Source organism: Agelaius phoeniceus, chromosome 14 (assembly GCF_051311805.1).
Source record: "Agelaius phoeniceus isolate bAgePho1 chromosome 14, bAgePho1.hap1, whole genome shotgun sequence".
In the NCBI taxonomy this organism is placed as follows: Eukaryota; Metazoa; Chordata; class Aves; order Passeriformes; family Icteridae; genus Agelaius; species Agelaius phoeniceus.
The window spans coordinates 4424200-4432533 of NC_135278.1; positions in this window are offsets into that span (position 1 = coordinate 4424200).

Sequence of the window (8334 nt, forward strand, 5' to 3'; positions counted from 1 at the left end):
AGGTTTGGAGGCTGGCTTGCCCACAGAAGGACTGGGGAGAGAAAAAGCAAGAAGAACAGACCTTTACATAAAAAAGTCAGGGTTCTAAGCAGAGGCCTGAGCAGCTCAGGTGTGAGGGAGAGGATTTGGGTTTGCCTTGCCCACTTAATGAGAAAAACCCCACTTGCAAATGGGGGGCAGGTGACTTCAATAAACTGCATCACTAAGTTTGTTATAAAGAGAATCCTTGAGCACTTTTAGGCTGGGAGCTTTTTCTGGTTTTTCCTCAGTTTCTGAGGTTTTAGGTGTGCTTTTGATGATCACATTCATCTATCTAAGCAGGTTTCAGCACGGTTTGTGCCTGCCTTAATTCCAGCCCAAAGGGAAGTGTGGGAAAGCAAACAGTGACCCCCAGCATGGGAGGTGAGTGAAAGCTGTGGCTCTGTGAGATGCTTTGTTCCAGCTAAACTGAGACCCTCTGCCCCCCTTTGAAGGCAGCTCCTGAGCTGAGCTGGTGCATGTGGGAAGGGGGACTAGGACAGGGCAGCAACTCCAAATCTGGCTTTTATGGTTTAATCACAAATATTGGCTCGCTGTGGGTGTGGGAATTACAGGTGTGGAAAATGGCATTGTGACAAAAAAGACCAAGAAGGGTTTTTCTGAGTTCTTTTAGTGAAGGGGCAAGATGTAAAACTGGAGAATGATACAACTAATGGAGGTGGAAGGGGAAAGTCCAAAGGTAATGGGATGAAAGGAGTTTAGCACCTTGAAACGTGTATGTTTCACTTCGGGGGAATACTTAAAACTCTGAAGGAAACAATCTAATGTTATTTTGTATTTAAAATAATCTCCATTTTCTGTGTCTCATTGTTACTTTTTCAACATGCACAATGTGGCCAGAATCTTATCCTTACCTTGAAGTGTGAGCACAAGAGAAAAAGCAGTTGTAGCTAATGAATGAGCAGGAACAATAGAGATCTACTGGCATTTGTCCCTAAAATCTCTGTGTGAAGGGGAGGATGGATGGGGGAGCTTTGAGAGGGAGCTAGCCCAGATCTGCTGAATTTCGATGAGGATTTTTCTAGTTTGTCTCCCATTCTGGTTGGCTGCATTATTATTTATCTCATCACTCAAATTGTGGTAGGTGCTGCTTGCCTTGGAGTATGAATAACAAAGCTGTTGGGCTCAGTAGAGTTCACTTATGCAGTAGGAAAGAATAATTCTCTCCTCTCCAGGAACTGCTGGGTAAAATTTAATAATCTTGGCTGTGCCTTGGTTTAGGGAAAAGGATCATAATGGTGCCCCCTGACCTTAAAGTACAGAAGTATTTAAAAATATCCAGGTGCAGTCAATGAATTCCTGCTACATTCCCTTGTATCCCTGCAATAACTTTTCCTGAATAGAGGGCATAAAAACTAATTTAATAATTGTTGGATCAAGTAATAGAGAAAATAATTTTATACCATCAGGTCTGCATGTGATCCCACAATTGATGCTGCCATGGTCTCACTATTTAATAGCATTGCTCATATTCAGTGTTCAACTGAGTCTGAAGAGGGAATTTAGTAACAGCTTTCAGGTAAAATTTGACTAATCCTAAAATAATACATTTTTACCTGAGACACCTGTCTGAGCAAGTTCTCCTTCCCTGGCCCAGTGAAGTCATCTTCAGTATTTGTAGGATCAGCTGTAAACGTTTGACAGCATTTCCATTTCAGTGCCCTTAAGTACCCTCAACACTCAGAGGCTCCTGAGGTAAGAGGGAAAGAGAAGAGAAAACTCCCTGGTGCTGAGGGTTCCGGTGACTGGGATTGCAGAACTAGCTGGGGTCACTTTAGAGCCAGCATGCAGGAAAAGTGGTTTTATCATGAAAATTTAGACCATCTAGAAATGCCCAGGCACCTCTGAGACCGTTGGGACCTCTGGGTTTCTGTCCTTGCTGGCAGGTAGATAAGGTGGCAGATTTCACAATCCATGAATCACTTGTCATTTGCTCTTTTAAAAAAATAAAATCTCCCAAATGTCCTGGCTGTGCAGATGTACAGGAGGGATCTGTGCTTTTTAATGAAGGGAACTTAATCAGGGCAAGGGAAGGTGAGCAGGACGTTGATGCAGTTTACCCAGGTGTGTGTCTGGAGTAGCTTGTCACCCACAGAGAGCAGGTGGAGAAAATTGAGACCTCAGTTTAAAAAATCACTTAAGAGGTCTAAAAGACATTCTCAAGAAACTTTTAAAGAGGTGGGTACAAAGGTGGGTGTGTGGAGGAGTGTGGAATGACCACTGAAGGGAGTCAGAAGTCTGCATAATACCTGAAGGATGCAAAAGGAAAAACTTGTTCTGCTGAGTGATGGCTTGTGACACAACCAGGAAAAATGGGAGGATTTAATGCCAGTGAAATAAAAGGCAGGTGTGCAATGTTCTCTCCAGGAGTTTTCAGATGTTTAAGCAGGACTGGGTAAAACATCTGTGAGCTGGAAGAGGGGGAGATCAGTGTTTCCTGGCTGTCCTTCACGTTCATTTGTAAAAGAGTTTATTTTCTCTGACTGAAACATCCCTGATCTGGTGTGTTCCTCAATGTCTTGGAAGCCTGGGAGTGCTATGCTAGGAGAGAATTGGTAGTTTGATGATGATTCTTAATTTTGGGTGGGGTTTTTTTTTCCCCTCTGTGAGATCTCCAAACACTTTGCAAAGGAATCAGTGCAGCCCAGTTACATAAGGGAAATGTCCAGGGGCAGAGCCAGGGCTGATCCCTCACCCCAGAGTGATGCTCTGCCCACTCTTTGGAATGGAATTTTCCAAATGGGCCCTGTCTGCAGCATTTCCTTGTGCTGATGGTGGAGCTCCAGCAGCCCTGGAGGGAATTCCTCCCAATTTTCCCCTTACACCTCTGCTGAGGGTTCCTGGCTTTAGAAAGGGAAGAGTTTCTGTGCCAGCTCCTGGGTCACTGCATCCTGGCTTAAAGAAATCGTGGTTTCACATACTCTAGGCTGCTTCTGCTAGAGGGCTGGCAATCCTCCTGCCTCATCTGGCTTTGTCACTCTGGCAGAGGGACAGTAAACAGGCATGGACTTGTTTTCCATTTTTCCCAGTGCAGGCTGTCACAGCTTATCCAGGGAGAGTCAAACTTAATTTAAAGATGCTTTTCCTGCCCCCAGTAAATAACCACACATACATATTTGGCTTAATTTCACTAAAAATAAAACCTCTACAAAGTTTTTTATACTTTTCATTAAACAGAGAAGGCAAATTGAGTTTTGTAGTAAAGTATACTGAAGACAAGGAACCATAATGGGAATTAAAGTCTATCAGTGCTCCCTCAAAAATTTCTGATTTAATTTTGTTTCAAATCCATTCTGTGGTGGGGTAACTTGTAGCTGAGTTTGCTGCTGGTTTGATGCACCCGTTGAATCTACTAGCAGCTGCAAAATTCCAGGAGCCTGGCCTTTTCATGATTCAGTGACCATGTAATTGGCCATGGGATTTATTCAGCCTTTTCATTCTGTGACCCTTCCCTACAGCATCCTCCCAAAACCCTCCTGGTTAAATTCTGTGCCGTTCTCTTGTGCACTCTGAGCGAACAGCTCACAGTTTCAAACCCATTTTTCCTTGCCTACACAGCGAGATAAAATATCATATTAATGGCTGCCTGCTTGCTGGCATCGCTGTTGAAGCTGAGAGCCAGCAAAGCGACTTTAAAATATACTGAACCGGGCCTTTGTGAGCACGGGGCACGGAATTTGCTCTCTGCTCCTGCTTTGGAGTAAATCAGATATTTCCGCACCAGAAAGGAGCGCAGAGAGACAAACAGCCAAGCACCTCCTCAACCTCCATCCTGGAAAAGTCTTAAACTTTTTTAGAAGCTGATTGAATCAGTTAGCAGCACTATTTGGGGCGTTTCAGCCGTTCCCCCAGCTGCCTGCTCTTTATCCGCCCTCTGGCTGGGGCTGTGGGTGTGGGAGGAATGCAGGATTGGGTGCTTATCTCCCCATGCCGGCCCTGCCGTGCTGGGGAGAGGGGATTTGCCTGGAGAAGGTTGCCAGGGGAAGGTCAGCTGCTGCTCTGATAGACATTGGGGGAGAACAGAGTTTTTGTGTCCTTTAGATTTGTCCTAGAGCCCGTGTGGTGGAATTGAAATGCGATATTTGGCTTAATTTCACTAAAAATAAAACCTCTACCGAGTTTTTCGTACTTGTCGTTAAACAGAAAAGGCAATTTATGTGTAGTAAAGTATACTGAAGACAAGGAAAGATAATGGGAATTAAAGTCTATTCGGCTTAATTTCACTTAAAATAAAACCTCTACCAAGTTTTTCGTACTTGTCATTAAACAGAAAAGGCAATTTATGTGTTTTATGTGTAGTAAAGTGTACTGAAGACAAGGAAAGGCAATGAGAATTAAATTCTATCAGTGTTCCCTCAAAAGTTTCTGCATATTTTCACATTCACGGTGTTTTGTAAGGCAGCTGTACCTGGGTGACAGCTGGGAGCCTACCCAGAGGTTATCACTTGTTGCTTCTGGCACTAATGGTGAAGATTTTGATCTCTGTTATATATTTTGGCATGGAAAAACTAGTTCTACAAAGGTGTGGCTGAAATCAAAATTTACTGTAGGTTTCACCTCCAAGGGCTGCCGGTGTGGCAGGATTAGAGCTGCAGTGTCACCCGGGATAACTCTGCAAAACCACCAAAAGCACCTCTTAATGTGAGAATTACAGCAGCAGGTTTCTTTTCAGGAAAGAAGGGGGAAAGGGTGCCTTAAAATATGCTGGTAAAATTGAAATTGGAAAAAAATCTTGTTCAAGTGAGGGTTTTTCCTTAAACTGATTTTTTTTTTCCCAGAGCAGTAAAGCTGTGCTATACCAGTTGTTGACTGATATATGGAAGGGGTAAAAAGTGGGTTTTTTGCCATTTATTCAGTTAAAGAAGCCTTGCCAGTGTCCCAGTGAGCAATGAGAGCTATGTGGTGGGGCAATGAAGAGGGGCAAGAAAGAGCTTTGCTTTTTGTTGTGGGAGAAAATTGAGACCACAGCTTTTTTTTATTATTTCTTTTGAAACAATTTCTCACTCCTATAATAGCTCTGGACACCCTGGTTCATGGCATAGGAAAGCTCAGCTGCACTGTGAGGATGGCTCAGAACAGAACTCATGAAATACAGCTGTATTTCACCCCTTTGGGTGAATTTTCTGCATTTTTGAGGTAAAACGGCAACTCCCAGCAAAGGCACAAGGCTGAGGTTATCGCTGCATGGAGCGGGGGGGTGGCAGAATGCGGGGCAGGGGGTGGCATCCCCATCAGATCATCACCTGCATTCAGATCTTAACTGCCTCTGCTTGCCCACTCGCATTCCAGCCGGGAATGACCCCAAAGTGCCGGGAATGACCCCAAAATGCCGGGAATGACCCCAAAGTGCCGGGCAGGCTTCCATCATCCCTGTCCCCGCCGGTGCCCAGGGTCCCCTCGGTCCTACAGCACACCTGGGCAACGAGCAGAGATCCCGGTGATGAGAAATGGGGGATTTCGCAGAGCATTACAGATTATGCAGACAGAAATTCACAGAAATTCACAGAAATTCACAGAAATTCACAGAAATTCACAGAAATTCACAGAAATTCACAGAAATTCACAGAAATTCACAGAAATTCACAGAAATTCACAGCCCGACTGCACAAAGAGAGGGTGGCTTCATGCACAGAAGGTGACTTAGCTTAGGGCTTTACTGAACAACTTCTGATAAATTTAATTTTATTCATATTCTGTGACAGACTATCCTTTTGGTGGGGTTTTTTCCTTTCCTTTTATTTTTTGTTCTTTTTTTGTTTTTGTTTTGTTTTTTTTCCCCCCACAGATGATAGTTATTCAATTGCTTTCTCTTTCTAATTTTTTTTGGTTTTGTTTCGTTTTGTTTTTCCTTGAGAACTGAGCAACTGACTGAGGCACCCCAGAGCTGATTTATGTGATTTAAAAGTTCATCCTAAAAAGTCTTTACCTTGAACCCTAAGGCTGAACTGGAGCAGCATTGTTTGTTATGTTGTACGATAAATTAACCCTGCGTGGCTTCGAAAAATCATTAAAGTTGGTTTGTATTTTTTCATCATTTTTATGTCCTCTAAACAATGACATATGTCCAGAAAGTGAAAGTCAGGTATTTTAATGAAAATTATGAAGGCGTTATTACGTTGTGACAGTTTAAGCGACGAATAATTGCAATTAATTTATTAAATTAATAATAATTTAATAAGTAATTAATAATTATTATTAATTATTAATAATTACCATAATAATTAATAATTATTATTATATACTGTATATAATATATATTAATATATATTATACATTATATATTACATACTATATATAATATATTAATTAATAATAATTGTTATAATAATTAATAATTTAATTATAAATTGTAAATAATTATTATTAATAATTTATAATTAAATTTATAAATACTTTGTGCTGTAAATACTTTAAAAATTTAAAAATTTATAAATATTTGGTAAATTCTTTGTGATGCCAAGCAATGGATTTAAATCATAACCCTCACTGGCAGCTCACCCAGGGCAGGAGTGCTTTGGGAACCCCTCCTGGGCAGCTTGGCTGCTTTTCCTGCCCCTCTGGCCCTGATTACCTGTTGCCTAAAGCTGAACTGCAGCGGAGCTGCGCTCCCGAGCTGCTGCAATTCACAGCTTGGCTCATTAGCATAACCCATCATTAGCGCTGCTTTAGTGCTCCCAGCCCGGGGATTCCCATCTCCGCAGCTTCCAGGGCTGAATCCAGTGGGAATTGTGCATGGGGATTCACACAGCGCCTTTTCCAGGCCCTGAATGAACAGCGCAGTGTCAATATTTAGAACTAGAAGCAGCAGAGCATGTGAACCTTTGTGCTGAAAAAAAAAAAAGAGTTGAGTGCAGATCTGATTTAATTCCTGCTTGCAGTAAAGTCACAAGAACACAAAATTGTCATTTTGAGTGCCACAGGACACAAGTGACACTGTTGAGTAAGGGATGGAAAGAAAGACTCGAGTCTTTAGGTGGATCAGAAAGCTGTGTTTAATGAAAGTAGAGTGTCTTTTCTAGTGTGACCCACTCAGGTGATCCTTGATTGTTGTCAAAGTAAAAATATCTCGTGCTATTGGTAGCTATGAATAGCAGGCTGTGAAGAACCATAACTCTAAACAATGATTACAGAAAGAGAGATAACAATTGTTTGAATTCTTTAAGATTTCTCTTAAAGGTTCTCTCTTCCACCGAACTGAGAATATCCACACACAACCTTTGTGCTCTTCAGCTCTAGGTCTTGTGGAGCACTGTTCAAGGAGACAGTTCGTTTGGTAATTCCAATTTTCCCAATTTTAAGGAGGAGCTGAAGGCATTTTTGGAAATTCCCGAGGACAGTGAGGAGAAGCAGGGCAGGTGCCTTGTCCCCCGTGCGGGGCAGCCCCGGGGCAGCAGGAGCAGGGGATTTTTCAGGCTCCGGTGCCGGTGATGGCCGAGCAGGAAGGTGCTAAACTCTCACCCTGATATGCACAAGTGCAAATCAGGACCTGAATGTGCCCGCTCGGAGGGATTTGGGGCAGGATGCGGCTGAATGGGGCCGGGGCTCGCTGATGGCTGTTTAGGGGAAGGGATTCCCGGGGGATCCATGGCTGCAGGGCACCGCTCCCAGCCTCCACCCGACCTGCCGAGGGCAAAGGAGTCATTTCACTTGCCAGAAGAACGAGGCTCAGGGGCTCATATCATTGTTGGGGTACCCATTTCCCACCCCCGAGGCTCGCACTGGAGAACTCCACGGGCTATTAATGAACAAGTAGAATGATTCATTTCTGCCACGCAGAAACATAGCTAGAAAAATTCAGTTTTTGAGGATGATTCCGTATTAATTGCACATTTAGAGAGCACCCTGACTGAACTATCCCAGCAGCTCTGGAGGGCGTCCGTGCCGCTGGAGGGGCATTGCAGAAGGAAAAGGATTTCACTGGCCAGAAAAATGAGGAATAAGGGCTCAGCTCACGGCTGGGGTACCCATTTCCCACTCAGAGCCCACTGGAGAGCTCAAGGGGTTATTAATGAACAAGCAGAATGATTAATTTCTGCCACGCGGGCTAGGCTAGGAAAACCCAGGTTTTGAGGATGATTCCTTATGAATTGCACGTTTAGGACCCACCCTGATTGACCAATCCCAGCAGCTCGGGAGGGTGTCTGTAGTGCTGGAGGGCACTGATTTAACTTGCCCGAAAAATGAGGCTCAGGGGCTCAGCTCATGGCTGGGGTACCCATTTCCCACCCTCGAGGGTCGCACTGGAGAGCTCCACGGGCTATTAATGAGCAAGCAGAATGATTAATTTCTGCAACG